Here is an 18,608-nt window from a genome sequence, read left to right on the forward strand (position 1 = left end):
AATATCGTAAAAAGTAAATGCCTCAATTCTCAGTTATTGTTCAAGTGCGCAAAGTTTTATTGCCTTCAGAATTAGGGAAAGAAATATGATTGATTCGAAATTTAGGCCAACGAGAGACATCCTATCTTGGCGTTTACGCAGCATCAAAAGGAAACGAGGAAGACTCTGATTGCCTCAAAAATGGTTAAAACCCAGGAGGTGAAACTGCCAGACACGGATAAAGAAAACAACAATGAAGAAATAAGAAAATCTAAAGAAAAAGAAGGAGCAATAAAGAAGAAAATTTTGCTGATCCAAGGCACAATTTGCAGTCTATCTAAAGGTGTATGCTTTTGAGAAGCGGGTGACTCAACACCGCACAGCTGTTCGTCTTCTGCAGTGCGTTTTAGCGCATAAGCAAGTACGTAGACCGAAAAAAAAAACCCACCACGCGACCTATGTGTTCCGCATGACCGCGAATTACGCTCCGAAATAGGGCCACTTTTTATCATGCAATCCCTGGGATTTTCATTGCATAGAGCCTCATTCAGTAAACTCTTATGTTTCGTTACACCAGGTCCCGAACACTCTCAAATGTAATAGATGACCACAGAGGGCGAAAAAATCGACCGCAGGGCGTTGCTAAAAAAACAGGCTTAGCTAAACAATTAAAAAGGTTCCCCCGTGAGCGCATTATCTCCCGCTAGAGGCGCCGTAGTGAGCCCAATTTTAACCTACAATCTTTCTTCAACAACAAACGAAGCGTTTTTATTCCATGACAAAGAGTACAAATTTATCATTCCTAAATTTACATTGTGCTCTTTATTACCAACTTTGTTGTTTTTTGTCATTTTAAACGCACAATAGCTTTCAGCATCATCGACCTCCCACGTGACCTCTTGCCTCGATTTAAAATTTTCACCGGTGTACTTAGATTTAGGTGCACGTTAAAGAACCCCAGGTGGTCCAAATTTCCGGAGTCCTCCACTACGGCGTGCCTCATAATCAGAAAGTGGTTTTGGCACGCAAAACCCCATAATTTGTTTTAAAAAATTTTTACCGGTATGTTCGCGTGCACGGCAGGTACGGATTATTTGGTTCGTACAACGGTTGGTTATTTTGTGCTAAAGTCAGTTTATTGCGCTTCGGTATCTCGCGTTATTTAACTTGGGGTGTGAGCCCGAAAGCTAGATTTCAGTCGTGAGACATGTGGAACGCGTGTGCATCGAAATTGGAGCCGGGTCCTGCTACGACTGGGGACGGCAATGCCGGTGAGTCGTTTAACAGCGCTGCTTCAATCGCTATGTAATATGTTCGTCTCGTTAACGTATAGGCGGAGGCAAGCTAACTAGATGCAGCATTACATATGGGCAGTCGGGACCCTCCGTTGCTGTTTCCGAAATAAAGTTGCAGTTGCGAGGCCATCGTTATGCACACATTCACGAAAGAGAAAGCGATATGGGAACGCGCGTGGTGTTTTTCATCTTGTAGCCGTAGCCATGGGTGACTGAGGAGTAGCGTTGTCCAGGGGCGCAGCCCGGGGGGGGGGGGGGGGCTTATGGGGCTTCAGCGCTCCCTCCCCCCCCCCCCCCCGGAAATTTTTTCGTGCTGTCTATGCACCGCCCACCCAAGCAATCCCCGCTACCGGAAATCATTCTGAATTTTCTCTAGGATGTCGTTTTCACGCTCGAAAAGACATTTCAGCGCGGACCTTGCGAACTTGGGCTGGATTTCGCGGCAGCGCCAATGCACCGGGAGTCACGTGACGCCAAGCAGCCCCATCCGAGCAGAAAGTTTCAAGGGCGTTTTGATGGCGAACGGGCTCGCCACAGCATCTTGCGGAGGCCGCGGAATCTACGCAGCGCATGGATGTCAATTACGAAATTTATGGGTATCATCATCATCATCATCATCATCATCATCATCCTAGTTACGCCCACTGCAGGGCAAAGGCCTCTCCCATAGTTCTCCAACTACCCCGGTCATTTACTAATTGTGGCCATGTTGTCCCTGCGAACGTCCTAATGTCGTTCGCCCACCTAACTTTCTGCTGCCCCCTGCTACGCTTCCCTTCCCTTGGAATCCAGTCCGTAACCCTTAATGACCATCGGTTATCTTCCCTACTCATTACATGTGCGGCCCATGCCCATTTCTTTTTCTTGATTTTATGGGTATAAAGTTATGATAAACCTTTGATGTGAAAGGTGCATTGACATTTCCAAAGTTGTGCTTTAGATTTTCAATTGAGGAACATTGTGGGTTTGTTGTTACTATAAATATTGCACGCCAAAGGTGCATTGACTTTTCTAATGTCTCACATCAGACCATGCTACGAGACAAGCAAAATACAAACACTCGCGATACTCGCGATTCGGTGCCCCGGCCCCACGAAAAACAAAAAAAAAAACAAAAAGACGTGGCGCGGCAAATTGTCGTATGGTGAAAGTTCGATTTTGTTACTTCTTTTGCGGACAGTAATGGGCCATGGGACGCTTCAGTTGCCGGGTACTCTTATCATATTATTGCGATATAGCAATTATATGGACACTCCAGGTGCATTCCTGCCATCGCCGTCGCCCTCTTGTTTCGCATAAAGTCCAAGGGTGTTAACATCGCGACCGCACGTCGCTTGCTGTATCTGCGAGTGAAAGCGTAGGGAGGGGGATAGGGGGCCGGAATGGGTGAGACGACGATGGTGGCTCAGTCTTGTGTGCACAAAAGAGAAAAGCGGGGAGCAAGCGCGCCGCCTTCCGTCGCGCGTGATACATCAGTGGGAGAGGATGGAATCGGGGTGGCATCTAGCATTCCGTGAATCTCTGATTGCGCAGCATGTTTATTTGCATTGTTTGACGCATTGCATGCAGTGACTTTTTCTTAGATACGTAGATTTATTGGAGACTTATTGGTATACTTATTTATCTTGTTGCGGGGTTTTGCGTATACGTGCAGTGAACTTTGTTTCCAGTGACACTTTCTTGCCTTTTATCAAGCTGTATCTTCGCGTTGGTATATTGCCATTGCATCTTCTCATTTCTAATGTACGAAGGCGAGTAAAATGAAAGTGAGCCATCCCACCCCGCGCAATAATTGTTCGGTCCATTATCTGCGAGGCGTGTACGCGACACAGAGGCATCTCTCTATTACAAAAGTGACACGCAGGTGTGAGTACCAAGGCTGTTTAATGCTCTCAAACACTGGGTTGAACATCGTTGCGCGACATAATGGACGCTCTAGAAGTTGAGTAGCGCGGTGCCCTGAGGTTTTTTGACAGCTGAAGATGTTTCCCAAAAAGAAATTAGTCGCCGTATGGCTGCCGTGCACGTTGAATATTGCATTAATTGGCCACTGTGAAGCGTTCGAGCAAACAATTCAAAGAAGGACGTGCAAGTTGCAAAGACGATCCAAGACTGGGCCAAAGCCAGCGTGCAATCAACCCTAACAAAATTGCAAAGGTTGATGAGGTGTTGAGACAAGAACGGAAGATAAGCATCGATGAACTGGCAGAGCGTATGAACATCAGTCACGGTTCGGTGCACGCCATAATTCCTGAACATCTCGGTTGTCCGCTCTTGTGTGCACGATGGTCGCCAAAGATTTTGAACCACGGCCAGAAGACGAAGTTCAGCGCTGCCTTGACTCATCTGATGCAGTATCACCATAAGGGTATCGACTTCTTGTCTCCAACTGTGATCGGGGACGAACCATGGTGCCACTTCTATGAACCTGGAGCACAACAGCAAAGCTTACAGTGGAAACATTCGAATTCACCACCCCCAAGAAAGGAAAGGGCGTCATTTGCACCGGAAAGGTATTGTTGACTTTCTTTTTTCGATCGTAAGGCGCCATTACTGATAGAATTTGCTAAATCTTGAGAGACTATCAATTTGTTTCGGTTTTGGTAAAACGCCAGACCGGCTGTGTGTCATAATCAAAAACAAAGTACGCGGAAAATTGACGAACATGGTGATCTTGTTCCACGACAATGCCGTCCCCACGTCGCTGATGTGGTTAATACAAAACTGGAAATGTTCAAGTGGGAAACGCTGAAACATCCGCCATACAGCTCAGACCTGTCGCCTTGCGACTTCTACTTTTTGGAGCATATGAAAAAACAGCTCAAGGCAACCAGATTCGTGTCGGACGGTGACGTGAAAGAGTCAGTTGCACACTTTTTGAAGCAGCAACCCAAGAAGTTTAATGAGACGGGTATCACGCGACTCGTTAGACAACGGGGCAAATGTCTAAATGATCATGGAGACTACTTTTAAATGAGGTACCCCGTTTGTCATATATTCGCACTGGCTGACTTTCGTTTGACTCACCCTTGTTTATTTTGCAGAACTACTGCTTTTTATACGTGCTCTCTGTTGCGGCTATAATTTCGGCGCAATTACTCACGATATACGACCTGTGACAGCTGCTCCTGCGTAATACATCGGAACAAATGACAGCGTCATTGAGATTTTTCACTGGCCGTTGCATATGTACAAGAATCTAAACAAGGTTCTTGAATGACAAAGTTTCATTACAATATTTGTCCTCAGCTTCTTAATTTCATGGCCTTTACATTTTTCATATCAGCGGCATGCACTGCCTTGCTGGTTTCGAACTGATATAGTAGTTCTACAGTTCGTGTAATATGAAGGAACATGGAAGCATTGATATCGGTTATTTTGGTCGCAATTTTTGGCACATACAAGTATATTCTTTAATGAAAAAATACATATTTTACTTGTTTTGACAGTGCGTAGCGTTCAAGAACTCGTTTGCAGCATCTTTAGTAATGACAATGCAGTTATTATTCATGTATTTGATCGCCAGACAAATTGTTTACGAGGAAGCTTTAGCTCGCGCCCAACTCCGACGCGGCTTATTCAAATACATGTAAAGAGCAGAAACGCTTTTCTGTGGTAACCCCCGGATTGCTTTTAATGAAATTTGTTGCACTTGAGAGAGAAAGTTAAATTCTAGTGCCTGTTGGAAGCGGAATTTCGATTTAGGGCCTGAACGTTGTTTAAATATATTAAAAACTCGAAAGTTCATCCCTAAAAAATAAAAGCACGACGTTTACAAACTGATAGCTCTGCATCAAGCACACATGTCACTGTTCAGTGAACGGCACCCATTATAACAGTCAAAGCGGACAACTTTGGCGTGTCAATTCGTGTCTTACGTGAATTGGTTAGGTTGTGTACAATGATTCAGCGAAAACCTAGTTCCATATAGCTAATTTCTTGAGATTGAAGTCTAACATTGAAATTTGGTGCTCTGTAGATGTACTATTAGGTGCAATTCACAGAATTCTATCATTTTTCATTGCTGAGTTCGACAGTTTTAAACTTGATAGTTTAGATGTCTGCACATTTGCGATGATGGTGAATTTTTAATAAAAAATTGACAACGTAAATGAAAAATTCGAAACCACCAGTCACTAGAATTTAAGTTGTTCTTTGAAATGCAACAAACCACGACAAATTTAGAGCATTGGTCGCCGAGAAAATCGAATTCTTCTTCTACATGTATTTAGATACGGGCACCCGAGCTAAAGCTTCCTCTTAAGGAGACCGAGCTACAATGTAAGCGATGCTATATATGGCGATGTATGGCGATATACAGCGATATATATATATATATATATATATATATATATATATATATATATATATATATATATATATATATATATATATATATATATACATATATATATATATATATATATATATATATATATATATTCTTCTTCATCGTTCTCGCGGCGGCTCGTCTCTTGAGCATCGCTCGATGATATCGTAATATTAACCCCCGGCGGCAAAAGCACCGTCACAGTGCTGTTAAATATCCAAGGTGCACGGAGAGTGGTAGGGCTTGAGTCGGCCAACGTGGACAATGTCACTGGCTGTCACAGCGGAGGACGTAGTGGGCGTGGCTAGAACGATTTCATAGGTGACATCGGTCACTTTGCGGAGCACGCGATATGGGCCTGTGTAACAGGAAAGCAGCTTTTCACATAGGCTGACTTTACGCGATGGTGACCAAAGCAACACGAGGGGGGCCGGGCATAAAATGGACATCACGGTGACGGAGGTGATAGCGTTGTTTCTGCTTGTCTTGAGACACTTGTAGACGAGCGCGCGCAAGTTGGCGAGCATGGTCACCATGGGCGATTGCATCACGGGCATAATCGCTAGTTGAAGCTGTGGCGGACGGAAGCACGGTGCCCAGTGGTAGCGTTGGTTCGCGGCCATACAAGAGGTAAAACGTGGAAAAGCCAGCAGTTTCGAGACGGGAAGAGTTGTATGCAAAGGTAATGTAAGGTAGAGCCAGGTCCCAGTCACGGTGGTCGTCTGAAACGTATTTGGATAGCATGTCTGTAAGGGTGCGGTTCAAGCGCTAAGTGAGGCCGTTCGTTTGGGGGTGGTAGGAGGTGGTAATTTATGCTGTATTGAACAGGCACGCATGATGTCAATGAGTTTGGCCAAGAAGGTGCGGCCGCGGTCTGTAAGCAGTTGACGCGGAGCACCATGCATCAAAATGATATCATGTAGAAGGAAGTCCGCAACGTCAGTTGTGCAACTGGTCGGAAGAGCACGGGTTACGGCGTAGCGGGTCACGTAGTCCGCCGCGACTACGCGACTCAGCGTCTTGGTGCAGGCGGCCAGACTTGTACACCACGGAATATGAAAATTCCTGTAGCCTCAAAGCCCATCGACCAAGCCGGCCTGTAGGATCTTTTAGCGATGAGAGCCAGCAGAGAGCATGATGGTCAGTGACGACGGAAAAAGGGCGACCGTAAAGGTAAGGACGGAACTTCGCAACCGCCCAGACAACAGCAAGGCATTCGCGTTCCGTAGTGGAATAGTTGCGCTCCGGTGGTGCTAGGAGGCGGCTCGCATAAGAAATAACGTTATCCTTGCCACGCTGACGCTGGGCTAAGACGGCACCTACGGCATGACCGCTGGCGTCTGTACGTAATTATGTAGGGGCATCAGGGTCGAAGTCGGCGAGAATAGGCGGTGAGGTTAGAAGAGTGACGAGACGAGAGAAGGCGGCGGCTTCTGCAGTACCCCACGAGAATTGTACGTCTTTCTTCAAAAGATTAGTTAGGGGCCTAGCAATTGTCGCAAAATTTGGAACAAAACGACGAAAGTACGAGCACAGCCCTACAAAACTTCGAACGTCTGCGGCTGTCTTTGGAACCGGAAACTCTCGGACAGCGCGACTTTTGTCGGGATCAGGCTGTATTCCGGAAGTGTCAACGAGATGGCCAAGAAGAGTAATTTGTCGGTGGCCAAAACGACATTTGGACGAGTTAACTTGCAGCTTCGCCTTACGAAATACATCAAGTATAGCTGTTAGACGCTCAAGGTGAGTGTCGAACGTTGGCGAGAAGGCGATGACGTCGTCGAGGTAGCAGAGGCACGTAGACCATTTGAAACATTGAAGCAAGGAGTCCATCTTACGCTCAAAGGTGGCAGGGGCGTTGCATAATCCAAACGGCATTACTTTAAATTGGTATAGGCCAGCGATCAGGTGCTATGAACGCGTTTTTTTTCTGTCCATATCGTCAACAGCAATCTGCCAATACCCCGAACGAAGATCAATAGACGAGAAATAGCTGGAACCGTGTAGGCAGTCAAGGGCGTCGTCTATACGTGGTAGCGGGTGGACGTCCCTCTTTGTAATGCTGTTCAGATGACGGTAGTCTACACAGAAGCGCCACGTGCCGTCCTTCTTCTTAACCAACACCACAGGTGACGCCCAGGGGCTCGATGAAGGCTCAATTATGTTTTTATCGAGAGTTTTGTTCGCTTCATCTTGACTTACTCGGCGTTCCGACGTGCAAACTCGATACGGTCGCCGGTGCATAGGCGCAGCATCGCCAGTAAGAATCCGATGCTTGACCGCGAGCGTCTGGCCTAAAGGGCGATCGTCGAAGTCGAAAATATCGCAGTAGGACGATAATACTTCGCAAAGGTCTTGAGCCTGCGTAGAGGACAGGTCCGTCGGAACTATTTTCTTTAGGTTGGGATCGACGCCCGAGGCTGGCTCGAGGGGCATGCTAAGCTCGCGAGAACCATCGGTCGATAACGCTGCCACGTATTGGTCGCCGAGACAATCAATGGTCGCAAGGCAAATACCTTGCGGTAGAATTTGCTTTGCCAATCCAAAGTTACAGACAGGCATGCGAGTGTGGTTCGCAGTAATAGTAAGTATACTGTGAGGCACGGTGACGTCATACTGTATTGGGATGTCGGGCAGAGGAGTAACGAGGTACTCGCCATCAGGAACTGGTGGGAAAGACAACAGTTCAATGTAGGCTATGGACTTTGGCGGCAGACGAAGAAAGCCGGTGGGGCGTGAGCGGCAGAGGGATGTGTCAGAAGGTTCTGCGAGCATCGGCAAGTCAAGGCGAAGAGTACTGGAAGAGCAGTCAATAAGAGCAGAATGGGCGCAGAGAAAATCGAGGCCGAGAATGAGGTCGTGGGGGCAATGAGCAATTACGGTGAAGAAGACAGGAGTGTGGCGGCCGGCGATGCTGACACGTGCCGTACACATGCCGATGGTAGGCACAGTACCGCCATCCGCAACGCGGACGACGCGTGCCGACGCTGGGGTGAGGAGCTTGTTCAGTTGTCGTCGGAAGGCAGCACTCATAATAGAAAGATGTGCTCCTGTATCAATGAGTGCCGTGACAGGATAGCCGTCAACGTCAACGTCAAGACGGTTTCAGTTAGTAGGTAACGTGAGCAGAGGATTTGAGGGCAGGGTCGATAACGCAGCTTCACCTCCAGAAGCTGCAGTGCCTAGTTTCCCGGCTGGCTCCGGGAGGCGATTGGTGGCGAAGAGAAGCGGTGGGGTTTGGGCGAACGAGACTGGTGGCGACGAGGTGAGGGCGAGCGGCTGCAGTGAAGGTTCGAAGCAGGGGCATCAGCGGTAGTGGGTTCATGGCGGTGGCATAGGGTACAGGAGATGCAAAGGTGAGGGAATAAGTGGCGGCGTAAGTCCGAGGAGGTGGTTGCCATCGGTTGCGGCAGTGACGGGCGACGTGGCCGATGCGACAGCAGTGGAAGCAGATCGGCCTGTCATCAGGGGTACGCCATTCGGACCGGTTTCGGCGAGATGTGGCAGAAAAGGAGTGCCGGGGACGAGGAGGGTCGCTAGATAACTGGGAGTGTTAGCCAGCGCCACCACTCACAGACCTAGGTCTGTGAGTGGTGGCGCTGGCTAACACTCCCAGGGTTCTACTAGGACACATAAATGCCCAAGAAAGTGGACGAGAAAAGGGCGCCGTGGTAGCTCAATTGGTAGAGAATCGCACGCGAAATGCGAAGGTTGTGGGTTCGGTTCCCACCTGCGGCCAGTTGTTTTTTCATCCACTTATTTTCCATTACTGTATCGTTTCTTTATTTCATTTATTAAGCACAAGTAATTTCCCCTATGTTGTCCTTGGTGTCAGTGTTTGTTGGCTTCTTATGATATGACTATATATATATATATATATATATATATATATATATATATATATATATATATACATACTTCGGGTCCTCCGGCAACTCCTTTCATCCGCAGAAACGAATAACCCTTTGATAAACTGAAGCTAAAGTACAGAAATAAATATTAAACAGTTGCACGCGTGATAATTCGCCCATATTTATATTTCGTAGCTGTTGGTTCAAAATATTCCTTCTGTTCAGTTTGGGTTACCTCAGGGCATTTATTTTTGCAATAGTGAAGCGGTGCATAACGTTCATGCAGAAAAAGAATGCATCATTTGTAATAGCTTCCTTCTTTCTTCTATTTGCTCGTGAAACAAGCAGTGTGATCGCTTCTAGTGTGTAAACGAGCGCATAAGTGTTCTCATTTGTGATCTTAATAATACTTAAGCTGTTGACATGCATTATAGTTAGGCAGACATCAATTTTACGGAGAGTAACAATGTTCATTTACCATGCTGCTTAAGCACCCTAGGACAAACAGTGTACATTTGCATGTGTTCTGTAGTCACAAACCATTACAATGTATATGTCACACCTTTTCGCATGTTATATTGGAAAATTGTGCTTATTCAAATTCTGATGAAGTAAAAATTTCTGCTAGAGACATGCAGCAATGAGGACGGCACCAGTATAAAGCAACACGCTCCATGCACCAAACAGAAGCTGTTGCCTGCTACAACAAGCTCATTGTGTGGACTTTGGCTGCTACTACAAGGTAAACAACACATGGTTCAAGAATAAATATGCTTGATATATGCTGTATTGGCTTGCTAGTCTTGAGATGCATGTCATTTGTTTGTAGCAGATGATATGAATGTTTGCTCATGTTTACAGTTCAGCAGAATTGGTTCGAACTCAAAAGAATACACTACATGTGCTTGAATAATATCTGCTGTGTCTCATGTGTCGCTGTTCTGTCACATCTTGGTCATCACGGCAGCCCCCATCTACACCTACAGGAAGTGGCTGGAGCCGAATTCGCAAGGCTTTATACCACGAACAAAGAAGCCATTCCAGAATTATTCGGATAAGGTATCAAGTCTACGTACGACTGTGTCAAGAGTGAAATGAGCCTTCGCCATCATTCCGCCAGCACGGATATTGGCTGAGTCACCCAGGTACCTCATCAACGAAACTTCTGTGTCTTCAGATGTACCTGCGACCTCTGAACAAGCACAGACAACGCTGGCCAAAAGACCTCCATCGGCTTGCCCTTACTTAGTGAGCTTCCTGGCCTCGCCAAATTCCATTTGTGCCAAGCATAATTTTTTTCTATGAATGCAAGGTTTTTCATTTTGGATTCTTGTTAGAGATCATTCCTCTTCTTCTTCATCCAAACATTAAAGGTCAACCGATTCTTTGCTCATACTTAATATCAGTCACTATTTGGAAGCATAACATATCTGTAGCAGTATTTTCTTGTGTACCTTGCCATGTGCAATTCCTCAGCTGAAATAGCTGATGCGGTATTGGCAGATGTGTCTTGCATTAGCCTTTACACTAAGCCTTTACACTTTACACTTGATGTGCTAAGTAGCATTTAACATTTTTTTTAACAGTTTTGGCTTTCAGTGCTTGCAAGGTAGAGTGGCTTCTTTCTTGAATGCAAGCTTTCTCGTTGCCATATTTAATTCCTAGACTCATTCAGGATTGTGATTCTTGCTCGACAGCCTGTGTTCTTGCGCAAGCTACATTGAAATGATTGATTGCAGAATCTGGTTTGGCTGATGTCCGACTTGGTACTTGTCACCGTTTCTCGTATGTGGGAGCCTCGTGAGTTGCACTGGGAAACAGTCTCTCGAGTCAAGCACTTGCTCCTACAGTCCGCACAGTGACATAAACTGCGAATTTTCACAAACCGTGGTTGGTGCTCCCTGTTCCCCGTCCTTTCCTGCGGCGGCTGTGTGAAAATTTTGTTTGTGGCCTTCCTCGGCCATGATTTGGCATCAACAGAGACTCTCATACATGATTACATGGTTGTAAGTGTATGAAGTTGATATCTACATTTGTGGAAAGGCCTGCAAAAGTGGCTGCAAAATGGTGATGCCCACAAAACCGACCATGCTCATATTCAGAGAATGTTGGGCGCCAAGTGTGAGCTACACTGTAGTGGCATGCGAAAGAACAAAAAGAAATGTGCAGGTTGGAAAGGAGGTAACGCTCAAATGCTGGGCACTCCATGTGGCTGTGTTGGCTGCGGCAGCAGATGCTTGCGTCACCCTATTGCTTCGCAATGCAAGTTACGGCGACTGTCAATGCAAACAGGTGGGTCACTGTCCAATCTGCTTGAGCTGCTGGTTGTCACTCGTAACTAGACCGCCATGCGTAACGTAGGCACGCACTGTGCCTGGGGTCGGATGGCTGAATGTGCTGTAAGCGACCTGTAGGGTGTGAATGCCAACTGTTCTCATGTGAGTCTTAGGCAATGTACAGTGTGTTGTCTGAACCTTATGCGGTGGTTTAATGCCGACTCTCATTGGATAATGGTCGCCGTGTTATGTTTCTTGGTTGTGGCGACCTGGTCAGCTCCATGGGCAACAGTCTCTCGAGGTAACCATCTGCTCCTGCACTCCACATAGCGACAAAGACTCCCAATTTACATGCACCGTAATTGGTGCTCTCCCCGCTCGACCTTTCCTGCTGCAGCCGCGGGCAAATTATGCTTATGGGCCTTCATCGGCCGTGATGTGGCGTGAACGGAGACCAGCACACGTGATTACATGGTTCGAAGTGCATGAAGTTGATAGCCACATGGTTGGAAAGGCCTGAAAAGTGGCTGCAAAATGGTGATGCCCATGTTGAGATTGTGGGGCACCAAGCATTAGTTACGCATTAGCAGCCTCCGGAAGAACAAAAAGAAACGTGCAGGTTGGAAAAGAGGTAACGCTAAAGTGCCGGGTAGTCCCTTTCGCTGTGTTGGCCGCGGCAGCAGATGCCCGAGTCACTCGATTGCTTCGTAATGCAAGTTGTTAATTTCCAGCGGCGAATGCCGGTCTAAACAGGTGGGACGCTATCCAATCTGTTTGCGCCGCTGGTTGTCGCTCACTACCAGGCCGTCATGCGCAACGCCGAAAGTGAGCAGTTTACGAGTTCGCATTAATGGTTTTTGCGTACATCAATATGCAAATTTTATTTTTTGCTTTTCTACGAGAAGGTACACTGATTTTCTTCTACCAATAAAGTAGCACGTCCTGTTAACTCACTTGTGGCTTGTTTGTATGGGCTTCAGTAGAGGCTCTTTAGTCTCCTGGCAATTAAAACGCGGCAGCTGAGTCACACCGCAAAGCCAGCAAGGCGAGCACAGCGCGTACCCAGCGTACGCCACTGGTAAAAAGCGGCCATATTGAATAGTGCACTAAAAATGCCTTTCCGCTTCCGGTTTAGGTAGTGCCATCTGTCGGGCTCCCCGCTAAGTTCCATGCGCTGCCGCTTCTTATTTTCGAACCACTGTGGAAGGTACAGTTTCTCTTCTCTAAAGTTGGTTCCTTATTCTATAGTTCCACTATATCCAGTACCGGCTGACCTTAGTCGGCAACAAGCCGACCCAACATACGGGCTGAACCTCGGTAAAGAAGGCATAGAAATTGTAGCTTTTATAAATAATTTATGGACCCAATCACACATATGCGTCGCACCGAGGGTATTCAGGTACCGTTCGTTTTCTCACATGAAATTCCGTACGCAACAGAATACCGTGTGTGTGTGTGTGTGTGTGTTTGTGTGTGTGTGGTTTTAGCACAAAACTCGTTTAATCTGTCGTATAACCAGTATAATCCTACTGAGGCCGTTGCCTGAGTAGGAGAAGGCTCGAGCTCGCTTCTTCCCGACGCCGCCCCGGATGCGGGAGCCTCTGGGGACCTTCTCCGTAGGCGTCGCCGCCGCTGGGAGGCGGTTATCAAAAGCACAGAGCTGGCATACCAGCTCTGGGCCGTCCGGCAAGCCGAAGATTCCGCTCGAGTCCAAGGACTTCAAGCCGTCACCTGAGGCCACCACAGCAAGAACTGCCGGACTATTCGTTATTAATGTTTCTTCTTCTTCATTTAGTGTGTAAAACGCTAGCGCGTTCTGTTGCAGTTGCATATTTTTGTCCCGACGCGCTTGTTTTTGGCTGTTTGCTGTGTAAATGTTAGGAACTGATACAGACGATGCCGGCTACGTCCGCCACAATTCTCGCCCAGAGAAACGCGCTTTTGCGCCCTCCCAGAGGTCCTAGAATATTTCCCGAAGGACAGGATAGGATAGGAATAAACTTTATTTGTCCAACGGTTATTGATGTTGGTGCCCGGGGCTAGGCTGCCAGGGGTCCATCGCCCGAGGAAAATTTTTCGAGATCCTCAGCAACGTTCCTGGGCCGCTGGACGGCCCACTCCTGGTCTTCGGGTGCCTCTCTGAGGAGGGCGGCTTGCCATCTCTCAGCGAGGCGCCCCGCTTCAGAGGGTTCTGCTTTTGTATTTACCCTTCCTCTTTGTCCTTGTTCCACGTGGCGTTGGCATTCCCAAAGCACATGGGCCATATCGGCCCGTTCGTGCTCGCACCACGGGCAGCCGGGCGACGGGTGCAGCGCGGGCCACACGCGGTGCAGGTGGTATGGGTTGCTGAAAGTGCCCGTCTGCAACCGTCTCAGGTCGACCGCCTGGGACCTGTCTAGGTACCCGTGGGGTTGTGGATATTTTCTTCGTTCTTTCCTATAGTGACCAAGCACCTCTCTGTACGTTGCCGGAAACTCCTTGACATCGCAGTCGGCGTTCGCGTGATCCCCAGCTGCGTCCACCGCGATTTGTGTTGTGTTGGTAACGACAGCGGCCGCGCCAGACGGGTTGGCCGCCGCCGTCACTCCTCCGCTGTGGGTCCCGCACAACAACGGCAGCGGCTGCCCTCTTGCGCTTGGAACCCGCCGTCGCCGGCGCTTCTTCTTCGCCGCAGCACATGTCCCTCTGGCCTACTTCGCCTCTGTCGCGGTCGCATAGCCTCGCTCGGCGGCCTCGCGGGAGGTGAAAGAGGAGATCCTCTCATGAGGGGATTCTCTCATGCCCTTCAAGATTTCGTTGAGCGTCTGCCGTAGCTCGTCGATTTTCCTCGCTGATTGTTCGTTCTGGTTTCTGGCCCTGCCCAGCTCTTCTCGAAGTTCCTTTTTCTCTCGCTCCATTATCTCCATCCTCGCCGCCAGGAGGGAGTCGGGGGCTTCCCTCGTGCTGCCAGAAAGGAGGGTGCTCTTCACAGAGTATCCATTTCTCTCCGCCACTATGTCGGACCAGGTGACCTTGCGCGGCCCTGTCTTTATCTCGCATGTGTGGCCCGCACGCCGTCTGGCAAGGGGCGGTTTCGGTTTCGGTTGGGGCTTCCACTCCGACTCCGGCTTCGACTTTTGTTCTTGGGTCTGTTACGACTTTGGCTACATCTTCTTATCGGCGAGAGGGATCCGGATGTCGAGCGACTTTGGCCTTTTCCCTGCGCCATACTGTACCCCGATGGTGATGGGGTCCGCTGAGGGGTCGTCTTTCCTTCTTCCAATGTGTGTTCCCTTTCTTCTCTGCTTCTCGCCCGCCACCTTCTCTCCTTCACTATGTGCGGCAACTTACATTTTGCCTTGCACATTCGCTCGGCCGTGGGGTGCGCCTCGCCGCAGATCCGGCACTTGCGTGTGCACTCGTGTTCGATGCTCGGGTTCTTCGATCCGCAGGCCGGGCATAGTTTTATCTCCGGCCTTGGGCATACGTCGGGTCGGTGGCCGAGCCTGCCGCACTCTTTGCAAAAGTCAATCTGTTTCCGATACAATGATAATCTTATCATGATGCTATCGAAGTAAGTCCATGTGGGGACTCTGTTTCCCTCATGCAACAATATCACGGTGGTCGTGCTGCCGAGTCGCTTGGCGTATGATAAAGAGCGGTTTCTCGAGTTCACCAGAGCATGCATGAGCTGGTCTTGCGTATACTTCAGGGGAATGTTGCGGATAATCCCTTTTGCCATTTGGTCGGGCGCCGAAACGTATGTACGCGTTGGTCTCGTGCCTCTTTCCGTTGATCGTCAAAACCCTTATCTTAGCGATTTTCGTCGCAGTTGTCTCGTCCGATGCGCTTACCACCAGAATGTTTTGCATGGGATTGGGACAGATCGTGATCATCTCGTCGTCGCCCACTACCGCTTTTTTGCGTATCGCCTCGTCGAGACTCGTTCTGCACGTGTTCCTTATATTCAGCCCGTCTTTCGGTCGAACAATTATCTTGATATCATCCCTGGGTAGACTGGGCATCCTACTTGCTCGTAGAACGTTGTTCACTATGCTTCGGCCGCCTTGGGGCATCGGGCTTCGCGAGCGGGTGTCGCCCTTTCCCGCCATCTGGGTAGCGTTCGTACGGTGCCTTCTTCTGTGTGTAACTTCGATCCAACCATACGCAACGCCTTCAGCGTCTTCTCCCACCGAAACGCATTTTGCGTCGCTGGGTCCGTTATCCGGGGTCTCCCCAGTTCCTGCCTCGTCTACCTCCATCTCCGTGGTATTTCGTTCAATCCAGGAGTCCAACGAAGGATGCGCCAGGCCCAACCCGTCGTAAGGCCTGGCCCCACTCACACGGGACTCGCGATTTTCGTGCCGTAAAAACTCGCAAAGTTTACGCTCACCTAAAAGGTTGCTATCCCGGGGTTCGCGATGACTTATTTTTCATATGATGTCCCGCTTTCGGGTGTAGGATTAAAAAAAGGCTGTGGAAACTCTCATAAATCCATGGAGCCGAGAAGCTTCCGCTCCCACGGGCGACTTCTTCTTCTTCCATATTCCGCGAAGACAACTGAATTATGCCCATGTAAAACCATATAATTCGTTAAAGTTCCCTGCGGAATAAGCGGTGAGCGTGTCACTTAACAAAATTACCTCTAAATCACTTGTCCCCCATGCCAAGCAGACCTCAGTACATTGCCAAGCGTTGTATACAAGAGTACCAATTATTATAAATATTGGGCGCTGTCAATAATTATGTCTACATGGATTGGTGCAGTGCCCTTACGCATTAGGAGGTGACTCAGGGCGGTGTGAGTTAAACAGAACCAATTAAGGGACCTCACTGAAAACACGCCCTTTACTGTTAAGATCTCTTTATATTTCTTGCACAGAACACACGGGAAAATGAAAAAAAAGAGAAGGAAAAGCTACACAAAAATGCATACAAGTTCCCGCGACATCGTCGCGATACGAAAACAAGCAAAAGGCACCAGGAGCCGGCACTTGGAGCTTACATTTGCGAATGTCAGTCGCATCGGAAACGGCTTGATTCGTAGCCGCATTGGTCAAATTACCCCGGTCAAGATGAGTACGCTATTCCATAACCGGCACGCCAGCGTCGGTAATTAAAGAGTGAAGTCACGGTCTCAAACTGCTCATTGATACAGCTTGGAACACTCGGCCTCCTTGGACGGATCGGTGAACTGGCTGGCTAAATACCTCTGCACAGTGCTCACAACTTGGGTGCGGCTGTAGGCTCCTAGAGTGTTGAGCTTCGAGCAGGTGTCGTCGGTGTCCTCGTAGTCCAGGTCGTAGATAGCCACGCCGAATGCCAGCGTGCTGTAGTTGGCCTTGACGAGGCAGAGCTTCTTGCACAGAGTCTGCTCGTTGTCGTACACGAACATGCGCCGCGACGCGTCGTCGTAGGCGCGCATGGCGTACTGCTGCCCCTCGTGCAACAGGTTGTTCGAGAAGGGCGGCGTGTCGCACACCTCGGTGTAGCTGCCGTAGAAGGGCCCCTGGCTGCTCGTGACGCAGGGCGCGAATACCTCGGTCCTGACGTTCGGCTTCAGCGTGGACCAGCGACCCTTCATCGAAACGGAGATGGAGATCCGTGGGCCGCCGGGTTGCGAAGCGACCGCCGCCAGGGCTCGCGCGGCGTCGTGCAAGTCGTGCTCCTCCGGAAACCCCGTCGGCTTCTCCAGTATGGCTGGTGGGGTGGCGATGCACCGGCTCTTCTCCGGATCGCCCCGCAGCTGGTGGCCCAGCGAGATGAACAGGTCCGGCTTGAAGGTGCTCTTGAACTTGTTTTTGAAGTAGTCGTTCCACTGGCTAGTGGCGGACAGCGCGCCCAGGATGACGTACGAGGCGTTTCCAGAAGTTCTCGCTATCTTGGCGACGTCTTCGAGCTTCTTGAGTGCCACAAACACTTCGTCCATGTGGGCCGGAGTGACGCCGTGCATGGGACAGTCGATGATGCCGAAATGAAACAAGTTGTGGTCCCAGAAAACTTGCAGGGAAGTGTCAGTCAGGTCCTGGATGAGTTTGTTGCGATGTTCGAAGGCGAAACCCGCACCGTACTGCGACTTGGTGCGGTCGGCTTTCTGCGCTCGCGAGAGAATGGAGAATACGTCGTAGTCCCAGTTTTTTGCGAAGAGCTGGTTGCGATTGTTCTTGTACATGGAGTCGTAGAAGATGTAGTCGCACAAACCATCCGGTGGATAGACGGTGCTGCCGCCTGTCTTTTTACCGAAGGTGCACAGAAGCGAGATAGGTTTTATGGATGACTGTGTGAGCGGAGGTGGCGGAGTAGGTCGAACTGGCGGAGGCGGCGGAGGTGGCCGAGTAGGCCGAGTCGGCGGAGGAGGAGGAGGTGGTGGAGGGCGTTTAGTTGTCGAAGGGGGTGGAGGTCGCGGAGGCGGTGGAGGTGGCGGACGTCTGGGAGTCGCTTTTTTCACCGTAGTTGTGGTGACGGGTGTAGTAGTAGGCTTAGTACGTGTAATAGGAGACGGCCTCGTTGTTACCGGTCTTGGTGTTGTCGGCGGTGACCTGAACATTGTAGTGCGAGCGGTGACCGGTGGCGATGGTGGCGCTTTCGTTGTGGGGTCAGCAGTAACCGCTGGCCGTGGTGCGGAATGGGCAACGGGCGGGTATTTCGTCGGATATTCTACGTCACCGCCGTCACCACTTCCACCTGAGCCAGCATCGTCGAAGAGCTCCAGGCCTCCGGATAGGAGCAGCGCGATGACTACTGCGATGATGCACGCCAGGACGCAGCACACAACGGCGACGAGAGTGGCGCTGGAAGCAGTTTCACCTTCGTCACCGCTCGAAGAACCGGTCAAGGTCGACACCTCGAACGCCGACTGGTCGACGCCGGATTGATCCCACTCGCTGGCCATGCGCCT

At 49.4% G+C, this 18,608-nt stretch overlaps 1 protein-coding gene across 1 annotated transcript in view; it reads right to left on the bottom strand.

The window, feature by feature from the left end:
* The window catches only part of LOC135899884 (uncharacterized), a 285,314-nt gene that overhangs the window by 121,557 nt on the left and 145,149 nt on the right, over positions 1–18,608 (bottom strand). The gene's annotated exons all lie outside the window — the stretch shown is intronic.

Source organism: Dermacentor albipictus, chromosome 2 (assembly GCF_038994185.2).
Source record: "Dermacentor albipictus isolate Rhodes 1998 colony chromosome 2, USDA_Dalb.pri_finalv2, whole genome shotgun sequence".
In the NCBI taxonomy this organism is placed as follows: domain Eukaryota; kingdom Metazoa; phylum Arthropoda; class Arachnida; order Ixodida; family Ixodidae; genus Dermacentor; species Dermacentor albipictus.